General features: G+C 41.0%; 1 long non-coding RNA gene across 1 annotated transcript in view; it reads left to right on the plus strand.

Annotated features, from left to right (window-relative positions):
* LOC128851530 (uncharacterized) overlaps window positions 1-16,201 on the plus strand; it is a 40,303-nt gene extending 24,102 nt beyond the window's left edge. Inside the window, exon 3 of the long non-coding RNA XR_008448898.1 lies at window positions 16,045-16,201. This is a non-coding gene — a long non-coding RNA (uncharacterized LOC128851530). The remainder of the gene's footprint in view (window positions 1-16,044) is intronic.
* The last annotated feature ends 2,627 nt before the right edge of the window (window positions 16,202-18,828 follow it).

The following is an 18,828-nucleotide window of genomic DNA, read 5'->3' on the forward strand; positions in this document are numbered from 1 at the left end:
GGTGTAGTTGGGGCTTGACCAAGTAGTTATGTCATCAGGAGATAAGCAGGAGCTGGAGAAGGAATTTAAGCTGGTGATTGACTTCTGCATCAATATAGATGAGACAGCTGCCTCCTAGTGTGCCCGTCTGCTCTAAGGGTTCTGCCTCCCATCCAGACGCGCTAACTTCACCATCCATCCAGGTATACACTCCCTGGCACTGAGCTGATGAGATGAAGAGCAAAAATTCAAACAATGGTGGCAGTCCTAGATCTGTAGATGAATATTTTCCCAAAGCTGTCTCTAGTAACAATGTATGTAATATTTAGCCACTTTCCCGAGCTAATGCTCACTGAACAGTGGTGAAAGGCAGATCTTCTCTGAAAGCTGAACTATCACATCAAATTACATAAGAAGAAAAATGGGAATCTGCAGACATACTTTCTTATATCTAGTAGGCTGGTTTAGTTTTGAGGTCTCTTGCATTCCCCTGTCCCTTAGATAGATACACTATTCTTGCAAATAAATGCATCCTGATTACAGCTTCAGCCCTCTCCCACTTGTTTTTTGTTTGCTGGGAACATACAGCAGAACAAGGTAAAGCAAAACCAGCAAAGCCTCTGAGCGTAGGTGTACAATAACCAGAGGCACTCACACAGAGTAAGTGGTAAGTTCATGGAGAAGTCACATGGAGAGCAGAACCTGGAAGAAAAAGGGGCCAAACAAGAACTTACACAGAAATAATGGTCTTCATCTTGTGTTCAAGGCACTCTGTCCTCTAATAAGCAAGAGCAATATGACTTGATGGGTAGGAATTAAAGGATAAAAGGGTAGCAGGTAATCCAGGATTGCGTCCCTGGGCCTCTGCAATTCTTGCCTGGTAGAAGTCAGGATGGTGATGGATAACTACTCACCTTGGTCAAAAGGATGCAGGATCCCAGGAGGTTTGCAAGGTGTAGCAAAATGCTTGAGAATGCTGTGTGGAACAGCTGGAGCAGCTGTGGATATTGTAGGGGCAGACAGCTAGGACAAGCACCTGGGAATTAGTGAGCCAGGTGAGGAGGAGTCCCTGCAGCAAATTACACCAGTTAAACTGGTCCTTATTCCTCACCTTTAGGAGGAAACCTTTAGTCAAACAAATATCTTTGACCTAAGGTTGTGAAAGAATTACACTTTCTTTCTATGTACTGAAGGTCATACAAGGTAAAAAAATGATCCTTTGGAATCTTAAACTCTGTGAAATGAAGTCAAGACTGACTGGGACAGCAAAAAAAAGAAGTTGTTTTTGGTTAACCCTGGCAGGCATTGTAGATATCTAAGCCCCACACAAGCACTCACTCCCCCGCAGCAACACGGGGAGAGCATCAGAAGGGCAAATATAAGAAAACACACAGGTCAAGGTAAGGACAGTTTAGTAGGTAAAGCAAAGCTGAGTACACAAGCAAAGAAAAATAGGAAATGGCAGGTGTTCAGTCATTTCCAGGATAGCAAGGCTCCATTACACACAACAGTTACTTGGGAAGACACAGGCCATTAACTACAAATATCTCCCCCTTCCTCTTTCCACCACCTTTTGTTGCTGAACACATCACGTGGTATGGGACAACTCGTTGGTCAGTTGGGGTCAACTGTGTCAGCTGTCCCCTCTCCTATTTTCTCATGCACCTCCAGCCTCCTCACAGCCTGGGCAGGTTAAGAAGCAGAAAAGGCCTTGATTCTATGTAAGCACTGCTCTGTAATAGCTAAAATATCGGTCTGTTATTAAGACTGTTTTGGTCAGAGATGTAAAACGTAGCATCATACAGACCACTATGAAAAATATTATCTCCATGCCAGCCCTAATCTGTACGTAAGTGCATTCTGCTGGTTCTGTCTTATTCATTTTGATTTTATTTTCAGCTGTAGACTTTTTTTTTTTTTTGAGAGATATTGCAGTAGAAGTGAATTATTTCCTGCTATTCCAATGACTTTAATGAAACAAGCCAAGTTGGCTGCAGAAATTAGCACGCAGGCAGTTGTTGTAACTGTGTCATCTCAAGTTTGGGAGCTGTCAACATCAACTGCCCAGCACCCTCTGTGACCCCATTATTCATTTCACCATGGTACCTCCCAAGTGATTGCTACATCAATACAACAGACTCCAAATGCCTCCAGGTCCCAACAGAGTTTGCCCGTTATATATATATATGTATCTTGCAGAACAGAAAAAATCTCCTAAGAAGTGGACTTTTAAAGTTTTATAAACCATTAGGAAAACTTTTGGATTTCTCCGAGCATCTTTAGGGCAGATTACAATGAGATACTCTGAAGGAGAAAATAAATACTCAAACTACTAGCTTTCAGCATGTATCAAGGAATCTAACAGCCAGAGCTGTGCTCTATAATTATGGTGTCCAAGACAGATGAACCTAAATAGTTTTTGTATAGATTTCTGAAAGATCAATACTGCTGCTTCTTTTTTAAGCCTGTTGTATGACATAGATAGATACAACACTAGAAAAGTTGTGTATTTGGCTGCTGCAGATGTGAGGATTTCTGACAGGTTCCCTGAAGATACTGAAAGAAACAATTAGAGCTTTCATTATACTCTCTGACATGTAGCAGTTTAAGATGTTACCTGTAGAAGTATCATACTGGTGTCTTTTTTCTAGTCTAGTTTTGGGAAGAAAAGTAATCCTTTAAATGTTATGTCTTTGAATACCTAAACTTGTAATAAATAATTTAAAGGGGTGTTGGTAATGGTGAGTTATTTCTTTCCTCTCTCACAAACCCCAGGAACAATAGAAGTGAAGGTCATCATGGCTACAATCAAGACCCACTCTTATTTCTGAGTCCTGCTATTTTCTTGGGCTCTGAATTTTAACAACAAACTGAAATGCAGTTTGAATCACACTGTTCCTTTTCCCTCATAAAGGGAATCCAGAAGAGCAGAAAACAATGTCAGGAAACCCTTGCATTTATTTTTAGACATAATCGTTAACGGTTTTCCGTCCTCCCCTCCAGACAAACTCCTGTTGAAGTCAATGACTAATGATTGTGAGACCTGTTCATTTCTTGTCCAGTGCTTTGCTTTTGGCTAAACTGCAGGCCTGGCAAAGTTCAGCAGTTCAGTGGAGCAACAGCAGTCCCTTCCCCAAAAGAGAAGTGCACTGTCCGCATAAAATTGTGACTGTGATTAGATTAGAAAAGTGGTAGCTGGAAAGAATCTAAATGCACGTTTCTCCCTGCCACTGTGCTGTTTTTGCACTTACCAAGCAGCAGTTCCATGCATGCTATGAATCCATTCATGTGCCCTGAGGCTGAAAGAGGCAGTGCTGCCTTTCTCTCTCTGCTCATAGCCCTGCTGTCTCCTTTGGGCAGGCATTAACTGATCTGCCAGAAAATTTACCCTACCAAAGAAAGCACAAAACCCTGAAAGAACCGTTGTGGTCTGGCTGATTGTGTGGTTGCACAAGTGGAAATGCACTGGGAACGTGTGCTTAGGGATGCTAGTACGGCAGGATAATTCCTTTTCATGGCTGCATAGTCTTCAAGTGGCTTAAACCATTTGTGAAAGCACACCCTGATATATGCTCAGGTAGGGAGACTTAGAAGTTGATGAGGTGAGCAGTGAAAGAGCATAATCCCACAGGAATTCAACAGTAGATGCCAATTAAAGGATCAAAGAGCAAAGATTCAAGTGCCAAAATTAGGTGATGATATTTGCAACAGAGAATGATTAGAATAGTGGTGTGTTAATATATGCAGCTGGAAGAGAACTTTAGAGAACTAATGGGTAGAGGTGAAGTAAAAATAATTAAAATTACATATAATGAGGGAAGCAGGGAAGCAGGTTAGCACTGTTTGCTCTCTAAGGAAATGAGAAGGAAGATAAATGAGAGTGAATAGAGAAGATAAAAGAGCAAAGATATTTTATGGAGGAAAAATGAAAATCATTAATTTGTTTCCTTTGTCCAATGGTATTGTAAAACAAAATAAGAAAGATATAGTTGTAACATTAGGGGAGTTTCATAATCCTTGATGATATATCAACTTCAGTTCCAGCAGTATTTGATCATCTGGATGGTTATCAGTAGGTAAATCCTTTGTCAAAACTGATCAGCTTTAAGAAAACAAGATTTAAAAAGCAGTTCTATAGAGGCTCATCTGTAGTGGAGGTAAAGTTTGCTTTCTCTGGCTGTATAGCACCATATACAGGTAGGGAGGCTCTGCAAAGGGATCTGAACAGGCTGTACCGCTGGGCTGAGACCAATGGCATGAGGTTTAACAAGGCCAAATGCCGGGTCCTGCACTTGGGGCACAACAACCCTATGCAGTGCTACAGACTAGGAGCAGTCTGGCTAGAAAGCTGCCCAGAGGAGAAGGACCTGGGGGTGTTGGTTGACAGCCGACTGAACATGAGCCAGCAGTGTGCCCAGGTGGCCAAGAAGGCCAACGGCATCTTGGCTTGTATCAGAAACGGTGTGACCAGCAGGTCCAGGGAGGTTATTCTCCCTCTGTACTCAGCACTGATGAGACCGCACCTTGAGTACTGTGTTGAGTTCTGGGCCCCTCCCCACAAGAAGGATGTTGAGGCTCTGGAGCATGTCCAGAGAAGAGCAATGAAGCTGGTGAGAGGGCTGGAGAACGAGTCTTAGGAGGAGTGGCTGAGACAGCTGGGGTTGCTTAGCCTGGAGAAGAGGAGGCTGAGGGGTGACCTTATTACTCGCTACAACTACCTGAAAAGAGATTGTGAAGAGGAGGGCGCTGGCCTCTTCTCCCAAGTGACAGGGGACAGGAGAAGGGGAAATGGCCTCAAGCTCCACCAGGGGAGGTCCAGGCTGGATATCAGGAAAAAATTTTTCATGGAAAGGGTCATTGGGCACTGGAACAGGCTGCCCAGGGAGGTGGTTGAGTCACCTTCCCTGGAGGTGTTTAAGGGACAGGTGGATGAGGTGCTGAGGGGTATGGTTTAGGGACTGATAGGAATGGTTGGACTTGATGACCCAGTGGGTCCCTTCCAACCTAGTGATTCTATGATTCTATATTTCTGTCAATATGTTGTGGAAAAGCATCTGGCCTATTCTTACTTACAGAAAAGGGGACAGAAGTGCAGTGAAACTACCAACTTGAGTGTCTGTTGCAGTTAGGGAGGAATTTATTGATATATTATTATCAAGGGCATATGGTATATGAAGAATTCCCTGCTCTTAAAATTTCTGGTATTTTTATGAGGCCGACCAAATGTAAACAGCAAGTTCCTCCAGTTGTTCAAAGGTTACAATGTTCTGTATGCCCCTGGAGGATGAGTTCCTTGAGACAATGCTTATGGCACGGAGGGAGACAGAACCAGAACTGGGAACAGAAAGCAAAGCTCTTGATTTTCTATCGTGTTTTGTATCAACAAACCACCTTTCTTGGGTGGAGTGGGAGTAAGACGGGGTGGGAAGAGAGACGCTAAGATAACTGGGAGGTTCAAATAACCAAATCAATGTACTGTGGTAAATTTAAAATTATTAGTATGAGAAGCCAGTGGGAGAAATATCAGGAGTACTGAGTTCTCAGCTGTTTGCACAGCATTTTTCAGAGGTGGAAAAAATCCTTCTTCGCAAACACATGAAGGTGACCCACATGGCTACAGACACTCTTCCATGGCTTACACCTGTGCTCCCAATAGCTCCTCACACTCTGAAGTCTCATCTCTGAATATTACCTGAAGAAGGTGTCTTATTCATCAGAGAACACAAGTTTCCAGTACTGTCTGGCAATATGCTTGGCCACTGATAGGATGATACAGTCATTGATGTACGCACACAATTGCTCCATATAAATCCTTAGAATGTGTGTCTTCTTTTTGCCACAAGCGCAGTAGCTGTCCTTATCTCCTAAGCACCAGAAGGCTCTGCAGCTCAGGCTTCCAGCCATGCAGGCTGCCAGTTGCTGCCTGCCAGCTGGGGAGTAAAGCAGGAGTGTGGCAGCTTTTGCCAGGAATTCTTCTTTCTGTTTTATTCCACAAGTTTCTTTGAAGGTGGCCTGATGTCTTCTCCAAACTCTTGTGGCAGCAGGCCTTGGCACAGAGGCCACTTTCAGGCTAAGTTTGATGCCTTCAGAGGAAATGTTTGATGCTCCTAGGCAAACAACCTATGTGTACTTGAAACATGGTCACCCCGTTGGTCTTTTTGACCAATGAGAACCTCTGTGTGGGAGGAGGCAGAATGATTAACATGAAGCACTTTTGTGGAGCTCTGTGTAAGTATTTACCTGGTGGTTTCCAGTCAGCGTATTATCTCATGTCTCTTAGGAGGACCAGTGCCACATACCCCTAAACCTATTGATTTCAATAGTGTTATATAGAATTTATACTTCTCATGTTTCAAAATGCAATTAAAGATCCAATTTGATCTGTTGATGGTCTTTTTAGAATAGCTTTGTCTGGCACAAAGTATTCTCATTAATATGGAATTAGTATTAATTGAGGTAGGTTAGCAAAGAACCAGCAAGGCTCTAATGTTGGTTGGGCAAATCTGAAGAAGCAAAATGCTTGCAAAGAGGAATTTATTATTGCCTTTCCTGTGAACGGGGCTTGTCAGGTGTGATCCCATCTTGTTACAAAGAAAGAGAAGTGTGAAACCACAGGCTTTAACAATAACTATATATATGCGCTTATGTATGTAAATGCATAAGTACACGTATGTGTGAACCTTATCAGTAGTGTAATTTCCTGTTTAGAAGTAAGAGAAGTAAGGAGTCACCAGTCATGTAAGATATATATGCACAGAAATACTTTCAATTAAAAAAAAATTGAACATTACCAAACTAGACTAAAATGCTTGATAATTTCAGGGAATATTTGCAGGAAATATTTGGCCATATTAGTAACATGGATCAGGCTGTATACAATTACATGATAGTGTTGGCACGTTGATGGCTTTTTGTAATTTTAGCTGAGATCTTACATTTGTTTCTCCTTGATTTTAAAGCTATCGGAGCATTTCCTATTTCTTGTAGCTCACAACTGAATTTACCTTGCTAAGTTAAATAACTTTTACAGTGTTCAGAAAAAGGTGTATATAGAGAGTTGACAGCTTGCAGATGAGATGGTTGGCTCCGTGTACAGTTCTGTCTCTTAAAAGTCCATGATACTATTAGCTATAAAGCAAAAAATTTTTTATTTTTAATGCATATAAGCTGTAAATTGTACGTTACTATTGCATATGGGGCATTTGTTACAGAGCTAAACTAGTTTGTCTTCAGTAATCAGTCTTTTACTGTTGTGGCTCTGGGTATAATTTTTTCTAGGGTAGACTGTGCCAACTGACTGTGAGAGGTTTCATCTCTTGTCCTCTGAAGCTGCTGGTGTTTGCTTTTCTCAGAGACAGGATAAACTAGATAGAGACACAGAAACTGCCAGGTCAGATCAGCCTATAAGCTTTGCAAAATACGGTAGGAATATTTTTAGCCAGTCCTCAGCACAACTCTCACAACTGCAACCAAAATACTTTGTGACACAAATTAGGCTTGATTGCATTTTCTGTTTATCATGATACAATTTTTCATCTGCAATAGTATTTTTTTTTAAAAAAAACCATGGAGAATGATGACCATAGAATAATATTCACTTCAAAATATGTTTGCCAGTCAGAGAGAAAGAGAGAGAGGTCATTTCCAGGTCTGCATCCTTATGAAGCACAACTTCTCTCGTGCCCCACTTGGGACTAAGTTCATCCCATGAGCCCTCAACAGTTCTCTGCCTTTCTCATGTCTTTTTCCATGTTTCTGCTGGTTTCCATGAATAACCAGCAGACACTAAACCATCTTCTTATTGAGTCTGGCTTCCAGGCACACTTCTTACATATTCCCACTGATGCGTTTATTGGCGTTCAGAGACTAAATGAGGCACAAGTGGCACATATAGCTTTTGGAGGGGAATTCACAGAGTCACAGAATGGTTGCGTTTGGAAGGGACATCTGTAGATAGTCTAGTCCAACCCCTCTGTTAAAACAGGTTCACTGTCTAGACTAGGGTTTAAATATTTGAGCTCAAACAGAATCAACTCAGTAGTACTAATATTTAAAAAAGTCAAACTGGACCTCTAATGTTATTGTACTGACTTGATTGGTTTAAAAACTCAAGAGGTTTGTTTATAACTGATACTTTTTTTGGTGTTCTCCTAAGTCTTCAGGTGCAAAAGCTTCAACTTTCCCATGGCTTCTTCTGTGTGAAGGGAACTGGAAATGTCCCTGTGCAGTGTCCTGAGTCTGACAGCTGAGCCCCTGGGACAAATGCCAGATGTATGTGGCATGGTAAAATCCATTGAATTGAATTGAAAGTACTGCTAACTAGGCCAATCTAATTAATACCTTCTAAATCCAAGAGTTTAAAAAATGAAGCATGTAATTAGAAGTAATACCAGCCGGTTAAAAGCCTGGCATTGAGAGGCATGGATGTTATGTGCTATAACTAGAAAACAGGACTAGGATCATTAATAATATTCCTAAAAGAAAAGGCCAGGCAATGAATGGAAAAGGCCAGTCAATGAATGGAAAAGATCAGACTCAGGAGTCTTTGATGGTGGTGGGTAGAAGCGCCTAATGGTCAGGACTCCTTGAATCCTGTGACTGTGTTCAGTGAGTTGTGCAAATTGAGTGTGGGAGCCAATACGAAGCAGCGGTTTCCTTGTGTCTCAGGCCCCTCTGTTAGTATTTAAGCTATGAACCTTCCCAGTTGACAGAGATCCTGTGGGCTTTGAGGTTGTCATCTGGAAGGTGCAGTAGGTGTTGCTGGCAGGAAGTTGTGGCATTCTTTATAGCTTCAGTATAGTTAAACGGAGGCGGAGATTCTTTCTTGGGATGAAGAGGCTTAGGCAGTGAGTGTTTGAGTACCAGCGAATTGACTTGAGATTTTTCCTTTTGAGAGAGAAATTCTGTTGATAGGATAATTTGAAGTAGAAATCATTGGTGCAAAGTTTTTTTCTTTTTGACATCTCTCAGTGCATAGCCTGCGCTTGGGTTCGGTTTCCTTGAACTGACATGGTGATGAAGTCACCCAAGAAAGCCCTGGTTTTGGCTATCTTCACTGCAGGATCCTCTGTTTCTAGGCTGCATGGAAAATACAAAAAGATCCAAACAACCATGTGTTTTTCTCTCTCAGTCCTTGTCTTTTGCACACCAGATCGCCTCATTTCAAAGACCTCCTACCTGCCTGGCCTGAAAGGGGAGCTTTGCCATTAACTTTCCCATGCAGTTGCTTGGCAACACAAGGTAAAGATCTAAACAAAAGGACAAAGAAAAACGATTTAATTCACAAGACAGCCTGAACAGCTTTGGAGGTAGTTACTTGGTAGTCATCTTTCTGTGACTTGGCTTACGCTACAAAATTTTGCTCACAAAACAGAGTGACACTGGCAGTTAGCACTGGTCTGTTGAAAAAAAGCCTTGTTCCAGACACACATATGGTTACTGAAAAGAATGTTTCCTGGCTTGGCTCTTGCTGTCTGGGGAGGAGGTGCAAATAGATCAACATAAAAATACAGCTTGGTGGCATATGTTACCCCCGCCCTGGGGGCTCTGACAACTGGGTCCTCAGCTACTCTCTGAGCAGAGTGGCACCCTAAGCATGTGTCGCTCCGACCCCTTCTGTCTCCGCTCCTCTCATCTCTGGCCAGGAGAGAACATCAGGGGCCAATTCATTCACGTCTTCTTGCTGTCCCCAATGCCAGGTGACATGTCTCATTATGTTCCATGGTAGCACTTGGCACGTCCAGTTAGTGCTGGAATGAGATGCAAGTCCTCACAAGGCGCGTAATGTATGCGCTACTGGTGCCAAAGTGGAGCCTATCTCTTGTAAAATGGCTTTGATACATTGATAAATGGAGCTAGCTGACAAAATTCCTTAACAATGAAGTATCATTTCAAAGCCAATATTTTTTTAGAGTGCTGAAGGTACAAGGAGCCCTAATGATTAACAGAGGATCGTTATGTATGCAGGTGAAAAAGAAAGATGACAAGGATTTTAAATCAATCTATCACATTATGCATTTACCTGCCAGCAGTGAGATTTTCACCCCTTTCATTTTCCACTGCTAAATATCACAGATTCAGGCTGGTAAGCAGAGCATTTGGGGGCAGAATTTACATTAAAAATGAACCTTTTACATAAATTATGACCTCTTTTGTTTCCCTGCTGACTGATGCACTTTAGCTGTCATATGCCCATTGTAGAGGGACTATTCTTTCCCTGATGTGTGCATGTAATTCTCATTAACATCAAGGCGACTTACAAGTACTCATTTAGGAAAGACAGAACCCAAAAGCCTCTAAATGCTTCTGACAGGGGTGCCCAGATTGCCAGGTCCTACAAGCCACAATCCAATATTTTCCTCTGGCTGAGACCCTCTCCCTCCCCAGCATCTCCCTCAGCCGCCCCGAGAGTCCCACTGCCCTCAATTAGACTTCTCCCCAGACCCTGTCAAAGCCCCCTCTGCTTCCCCCAATTCTTCCAACAATCTGAACCCCTCGCTGTCTCTCCCAGCCTCCCACCTCTCCAAACAGCCTGGGCAGCCACACCTTGCAGCTGCTAGCCCACCACCTCTGCTGTAGATCCCTGCTGGTGTCTGCTTGTTCGGGCAGCAGCTGTGGCAGGAGGCGGCAGCAGCAGCTGCGGCACCTACAGGGCCACACAGTACCTCTCTCCTGGCACAGCATGGCACAGGCATGTTTTGCAGTCTGCCGTCTCCTTGCATGTCTCATAGCACTCCCCAAGCTGAGAGAGGCAAACACGTGTGCATCACCTCTCTTTCTTCCAGCAGGCCTCCACCAGCAGAAGCCCCTCCTTACCAGCTACAGCCTTCCCTGCCCTGTGGTTTGACCTGCTGTTCTGCCCCTGGCTCTGGCACATCTGGTGTAAGAAAATGAGAGCAGCCTGGGGTGCTGCAAGCTGTGTATGGATCACAAAGGGTTGTTTGGCCACCCTGTATAGACGTCCCAAAGTGCTGCGACTGCAAAGCGAACACACTGGGGGTGTTCAGCTCTCAAAGAGTGGAGGCTATTTTCACTTTCAGAAGCACTTTCATCTTCATGTGCAGTGAGCACGGTCTGTGTGAGGCGTGGGCAGGAATCTTGCTGTTGGCGGCTTCTCATTCCCAGATTCTCTTGCCATGTTAGTACAGCCACAGAAGGTGTGGGAGCAAATCTGAGTTCCCTGCAGATATTGTGGGACTGGGAGACGCTGAGGGAGTGGAAAAGCAGCACAGGTATTCCAAGAACAAGGGAAGAATGACTGATCGACGTTTGACAAAATTCATATTTAGCGTCTTTCACCCAAGTTTGTCTCCTTGGGTGAAAGATCACAGAGAGTTCTTCAGACTTTGTTTGATTAGGGCTATCAATTTCTCTTTTGTGCCATCTCCCCTTGTCAGTGTAACCCAACTAATAGTCTAACTAATGTCAGAGGAGCTTGGACCATAAAAATACTTCTAACTTATTTATCTCTAAGGGCAGTTGGCCATTCTTTCACCTTTCCAAGAAACTGAAGACTAATCACAAGGAGAAAGTAACTCACAAAGTAGCAAGTTGTCTACAACATGATGTAGAGGGGGGAACTGCCTCACTGAGGAAAATTGCCTGCCAGTAGCATTGGTATTTCTTAAAATTAGAAATCATGAAAGAGAGAAGTATGGCAAAAACACAGACATGGATCATTTCTTCACCTTTGGGAAGATGCTGTCAGTGGCTCGGTGCAGAAGGAAGCAGTAAGATAATTGCTTCCTAGACTACCTGGTTGAATACTGAGATGGAGGTGTTTCCTAGCAGCATGGGGTTGCTGGTGACTTGAGATTTAAATGAATTTAGAAGGTACTTTTTAATCTTCAGAATTTACTCATCATGAAGCCTTATGGATCTAGCAGTGTCTGTGAACCCTAAATTAAAACAACAAAACATAACAGGCTTCTGGCTATTTTATAACTTTCTATAAAGATGAATCCGGGCACAAGAAACTTTGAGTCAGATATTTGCCTCATGCTAGGTAGATGAATGCATTCAGTTTCATGATGTGCTGGAGTCACTTAAGTTCAAGAAGTCTAGCGATGTACATTGTGGTATAGTTTACTCCTAATTATGCAGTTATTTTCTGTAGGAAATGTGGTGGTCCACCCCCTCCCTTAATATCTCTTTCTTGGGCACTATGGTTGGTCTGCAAAAATACTCTTTTTTTTTTTCTGCTGTTTTAACAGCAGAAAGGGCAGGCAAACTGAGAGTGGCAAAATGGTCTTTTCAGAGAGTGAAACTGGCAAGTGCCTGACAGATCGTAATGGTATGATGTGGCATAACTTTCAGGCTGGTAAACATGTGCACTTCTTAGTATTTTCTTTCATGTGGGGAGGGAGTGTAGTCTCAGTATTTCACATATGCCACCTAAGAGGAAACAGAGCCATCATACTGGTACAGACCGGTATCTATGCTGAGACTAGCCCTTTTTTCAGTAGTTTGAAAACATAACGAATCACATGCTCTGTGCTTTCTCCGTACCAGCAGTATACTTTCTACAAGTAAAAATATCTTTCAATAGATTTTTTCTTATGTCTGAAGAGAGGAATAAAAAGATGAGCAGTAACAGTTAGATGTGAGAGAGGATTAAGGCTGTGGGAGTAGTGAGCGATACGTATGTTGGCATTTCAACTCCAATTAACTAAGAAGCTTTGAGTCAGTGGTGGCATGTAGCTACATGGCTACTGGAGCTCACCAGGGATTTGACTTTTCCCAAGATAGATATCCATGAATTGTGAGCTGAATTGCCATGTGGAAGTGTCCATCTCTAGTCATAGAAGGAAACTGGCTTAGACCTCACTTTTGGATGACTAGAGAGGGCAAAGATGAATCCCATTGCTGTGACTCAGCAACTGATCTCTTTCTCTGATGTACTGTATGAAGATGTTAACTCATTTCTTTCAAGTTTTCTACTCTTTCCTTGCCTTCTTCCACCCTTTTCCTCTCCTCTTCCCCTTGATATGCCTGAGCATCAGCAATTTGGCAAGAGAAAGCAAATGACCAAGGCTTTTGTTTCAGGAGTAATATCAAGGTTTAAAATTTGTAATATGCAGTGGAACAGAGAGAGGCCTCCATTTTGTGATGCTTTGTTTTCTTTCTAGTGAAAGAATGATAGCCTGGTAACTATACTTACCCACATGATTCAGAGTCCTTTCCACCATAAGATCAACTGAACTATGACCTTGGGTCGTGCTCAGTTCCTCTCTGCTACTAGGAAGTTTATAATCTACAGACTACTGATGTAGGACTTTTAATAGCAGAAGTTTTGTAACTTCCTAGTTACAGCCTTGTCACCATGAGATCTACTTCTTTGAGAGCTTTTGTGTTTGATTAGTAGGATTTTCAAAGATGAGTAAAATGAAGCCGCAAATTATTGCCCACCTCCAATTCATTCAGGATTTTGACTTCACTGCCTCTGCCGTTCTGAATGGGAAATGTCTGTCCTCTCTGTAATTTGTAATGAAGTCACTGCAGCTTGTATAAACATGTCCAGAACAATTTTGAAGTGATAACTTAGCTCTTGCTCGCAGTATAGATGTTACCTTTCCAAACTAATTTTAGTAGTCTGTGCTGAGTTCCGTGCACAGCTATACCATCACACTAAGTGTGGGTTTGGAGTGTGAAAACAACTGCCTGCCTCAGGCAATCTGAACGTGTAAATGGTATAGCTTTGATGTTACATTGCTTTTATGTTAAAGATTTTCTGTATTTGAGGACTACTTTTGTTTTTGCTGAAACACAATGAGAGAATCACTGCAGCAGTTCAATCGGAGCAGGCAATGGTAATGTCAGGAGCAAGAAGGAAAGAGAACTATATCCAATTGAATCCAGACAGGTGGACTTGTGCCAAGCTGGAATTAAAACACTCGGATTAAATCCACTTTTCTAGTAGCACCCTCTTTAATTAAGTGCTGAAGGCAATAATATGACTAATCTGTGTATCTTCTTGTTAGGCCTTCAGTGCAAAGTCTTCAGAAAAGAAACAGCTGAACCAGTACATCGAATAGTTAGAAAAACTGGACAACTTGCCACAGCTAAATGCTCTGTTTCACTGAAAGGGCAACAGCATTGGTGACAACTGTTTTTATTTCATAAGCTAAAGAAAACAATAGAAACCATCATCCACAAAAAGATGAAGACTTAAGTTACAAAGCTGCAGTCACACTCTTTGTTTAATGAATTACTTCACTTTTATTTAATCATTCTGTCCATGTAGAATCTAGGATCACATATAAAATATAAATATTTTAAGTGGTCTATAGTACTCCTTCTGTATACTTGTATTCATGTTCAAGCAAGTTTCAAGCCAAGCTTTAAAAATGTTCTCATAAAGCCAAACCCTGTTCCAGGGGATCATTTAATCTTGATTGGCTGACAAGATATGTTTTTATTCAGTCCACAGGCATACCTTGGTTTAAAGGTCTGGAAATATCCATGATCCTTGGAATAGTCATTCTTGCATTGCTCTTCAGTGTTTGGAAAAGAGTGAAGTCTTTACAATAAAATTGTAATGATGTATTGGAAAGTGGAACTCAAGCTTCCTGAAGCTGCACCAGAGTTCAATTACTCTAGAGATGAGATGGAATTTAAAAAGACAAGTCCTGTCACTACCAATGGCCATCAAATACATTTTATACTCATATAGTTCTGCTGTGCATGGAATACTGAGATGATTCCAAATCTCACAGATGTATTTTAAAGTACTACTTACTTATGCTGCTGCACATGATTGTCACCAAGTTCTTGGGTCAAAAAGCTTGGACAGGGCCTGTATGCATGTTAATCGATCACCTCTGTTTTCACTTTTTCCAGTGAAGTTAAGAGCAGAAGACTTTAAAAAAACCCTGAAGAGCTCCTGAATGATCACAACATGTATGCCAATAGCAAAGAAGCCAGCGAGTTCTTGAGACTTCGGCTTACATTGAATAGTAATTTACAGCAGGAGTTGAGCACTGGAACTGATTTGGGGGAGAGGAAAGGAGACTTGTCTTCTAACATTTCTTTTGTATCGAGGAAGTGAACTCTCTCAGACGGCAATTCAGAACAGCTAAATTGGACTTTTAATGAGTTATCTGAGTTAGGTGCCTAAAGTAGACTGGTACCTGCACGCAGTTACGCACCAAACCACACATCTAGGGATCAGAAGTTATTTCAACTACTTGAGTAATGAGGGACTATAAACTTTAGGAAATTACGTAGAAAGAGCCCTTATATATTTGCTAGCAACAGTAGTTGTTTGAAACTTGCTGTCTAGGGGTTTCTTATGTTCTGAATTTACATTCTGAACTCACAGGTCTTGGTTTTCGTATGGCAGCATCAATTACTATACTACATTTAATGTGAAAACTAATCCCAGTTCTGGGAGCTTTAACCAAGCTGTAATGGTAAAAGCTAAATTTGTGTTCTGCGCAAAAGATGATAATGATTATTTCATATTTGAAAGATCATGTGAATTCCTAACAACCAGTTTTCACCACTTCTGTGAGTGGTTAGCACTTACTTTGTGTTTTCCAAGTTTTTCTACAGTCTTCTTTGGCTATGGATCTTATTACTTGTCTGCTAATAGTCTTCTAAGACACTGGCTGTTGTTTTTCAGCTGGTTTCAGCCAGCAATAATGGACAGTGGGCCTGAACATTTCTCCTTCATACAAAGCTCCGTCCTATTTTCTGGGCTGTTCTACTGGAATAAGACTCATAGAATTTGGTCTGGCAGTAGTAGGAAAAGCAGGGACATTTGTATTGCTCAGTGCTTTCCTCAGCTTCAGCACAGCTTAGCAGATTTTGGGATGCCTGATTACTTCTGTTTAAAGGGTTTGGAAATGAGCAGTTTCACATTTCTCTATCATTTGTGCGGTTTGTACAATATCTTCCAGCCATTTGATAACATATGCACCTAAGGGATAACAGCTGTCCCTAGTATGCGTTTTTGTTTGTTTTAGAAATTGCACTGACCTGAGGCAAAAATCATAAATGAAAAAGGGTATTTTTTTAGAATGATTGAAGAGAGATTCAGCAAATCTATTTCTTTGTTCTGCACAGTGAAGATGAAGAAGTGGAAAACAGACCTGGAAGAAGCCCTCAAGGCCCTCTGAAACATGGAGATTCCTAAATATATTGAAGAGTAACAGGAAGATAATATCAACGCCTCTGTCTCTTTGCTGTTGCAAGCACTACAAAATCAGAACAAACTGCATCAAGGTGGTGATTTATAATACATGGCATATATTGTGCTGTTCTGTTTGCCTACATAAATGCAAAGAGAAGGAAAACATGTCATGACCCTTTTGTTAAAATGCATATTCAGACAAGAAATATGAGTTTTCCTTGTAAAAGCTAATCAGAAAGGATCTCAAGGTTCACTGCAAGCACAGTGGTGTCAATAACAATATCCGTAATAATGCTTACTAACACTTCTGATAGTTTCTTCCAGGTCATTTCAAGGTTCTGTCAGGTTTCACAAATATGTTCACTAGGGATTCTTCTGTATCAAAAGCAGACAGTGATTTTGAGTCATCCCTCATGCTGTCTGTCATGGACATAAGTGTGTTTCTTGCTGAGAAAAATACTTAACAAATTACCTAAAATAATTGTTTGAAATGCATGGGAAGTCATGAAATACAGCTATAAGTTATGGAAGTTTGAGACTTCCTAGAGAGAATGAAGAGCTGCACTTTAGAAATACAAGCTTTTTATTCATGGAGTCAGAAGTGCCCGAGAATAGAATTCTGGGTAGATCAAACCTCTAAGAAAAAAAATACAGCTTTGTGTGAAGTTATACATGTAGATCAGAATGAAATCAAAACACAAGATGAAGAAGTGAGAAAATGAATAGATGACTGTGAGGTAGGCAATGATCAGTCTAAACTGCAGCACTGCAGGAATACACTATAATTAGCTTGTAGCAGTCAGAGCAAAAACAAAATTTAAGAAGGAAATTTAACAAGCCTATAAAAATCCTAGTTCAATTTTTAGTTTTAGACTCTAAATAAAGTTACGACTGGACCCAAGTCTGCCTAAGTATGAGGGATGAATATGACTTCTTCAAGGCATATCATGATTCTGTAGGTAGCAGTGGATGACAATGATGAAGGTGCCAATGTTCTACCTACTTTCAGGCTACTATTTGCCGCTACTACTGAAATGGAACCAGTGAGTTTTGAGAGTCATACTGTAACCTAAATAATTAAGTTTTGGTTTTTGCTAGCTGGCTAGCAGGTGGACCAATGCTTTCAGATGTCAAAACCACCTATAATAAAAATCAGCCAAAACAGTTCAGATCTTTGAGAAACTGAAAAAAACCCCACATCATTTTTTTTTCACAACTAGAAATAGTTAGGAAATTTTATTAAATTCATTTTGCCCATCCAAAATATAGGCTTTTAAATATGAACTATTAATTTAGACTATTCTAAAATAGGATAAACTGATACTGTAAAAGAAAAACTTACCCCATCCTGAAGTAGGTATCTGAAACGGTGGATGCAGCTCACAATTTAGAGATGTTGTCCAACTTAGCTTGTAGAAGATAAGATAAATGTCCCCCATGAATGCTAATCGGTAACCCTCATTATTCTGTACTTTTGATATATTGATCATAAAAAAACCCAGAGATAAGGTACTTCACAAAGACACTGGGCTTACAGCCATCTATGCTTACAGCAGCCATGCTATAGTTCCTGTCTGTGAGGCAGGAATGTATATTTTCCGTATCTTTTCATGTTGTTTTGCACTATGGGACCACTATTTTGTTATCCCATAGGCACTATCACATTATGAACATTAAATACAAATTCCTTTAGCTCAAAATATATTGTATGCATAGACTAGTAGGGGAAAATACTTGATGAATATTAACGACACTTTAATCTGCAAAATCTGAGCTAGGAACTGAGTTAGAAGAGTGATGTGTGAGCCGCTTGAAAATACTGCTTGTAGAGATGCTCTTTGCATTTCTAAGTTTGTTACACTGTCACAAGGAATCCCCAAAGCTGACTAAAACATTCAGATGTTTAATAATTACACAGAACTTCGCCTTTAGGCAAACCCTCTATTCTAGGACTTCAGGTTTTCTTCACTTTCTATTGTAGAATCAAGTTTTCATCTCAGGAGATATGTGTATATGTGTGTTTACTGTATTTAATACACATCAATGTTATTAGTTAAAACATTTATATTGGTAATCAGCAGCAGCTCCAAAGAAAGCTAATAGAAAGAGTGAAAACTCTGTTGCCACTGATATCTAATGAAGTGCCTTCAGCAAGTATATGCCAATATGGAATCTCAAAGGTCAAACTTGTGCTGAGCTCTGCATTATATTTGAAGCCCAGAAGAAATGACAATCTGTATTACAGTTCACAACCTGTGTGAAATGAGGCTTGATTAAAACAGTACAAGTTGCTAGCCCTGAGAGGGTTCTTCGTGTGAAAAGAACAAAATTCTCCACAAATAACTATGCAGTGTAAAAAGCACTGAGATCTTCTCATGTGCATTTAAAGCAGTGCTTAGCATTGTAATAAAACATATGGTTCAGTTATAATGTGGGGTCAGTAATGCAAGGAGCAAGGAGAATAGTGTTAAATTAAAGAAAATGAGAGATCTGACTATCAGTTTAGCACTATTATTCATGATGAGGAGTAAAATGAATTTCATGACCCCGTCTACTCTGCCTCTACTCCCTGCTCCTTTGTGTCCTTCATCAGAAGGCACTTCCTCAAGGAGATTCATAAATCCATAGCTTTCTGCAATGAATTGACACACATTTAATCTAACTCTTCTAACCACCATACTTCTATAAACAAAAAAAGAAAAGCTGCTACTCTGAGG

This window comes from Cuculus canorus, chromosome 2, assembly GCF_017976375.1.
Source record: "Cuculus canorus isolate bCucCan1 chromosome 2, bCucCan1.pri, whole genome shotgun sequence".
NCBI classification, from domain to species: domain Eukaryota; kingdom Metazoa; phylum Chordata; class Aves; order Cuculiformes; family Cuculidae; genus Cuculus; species Cuculus canorus.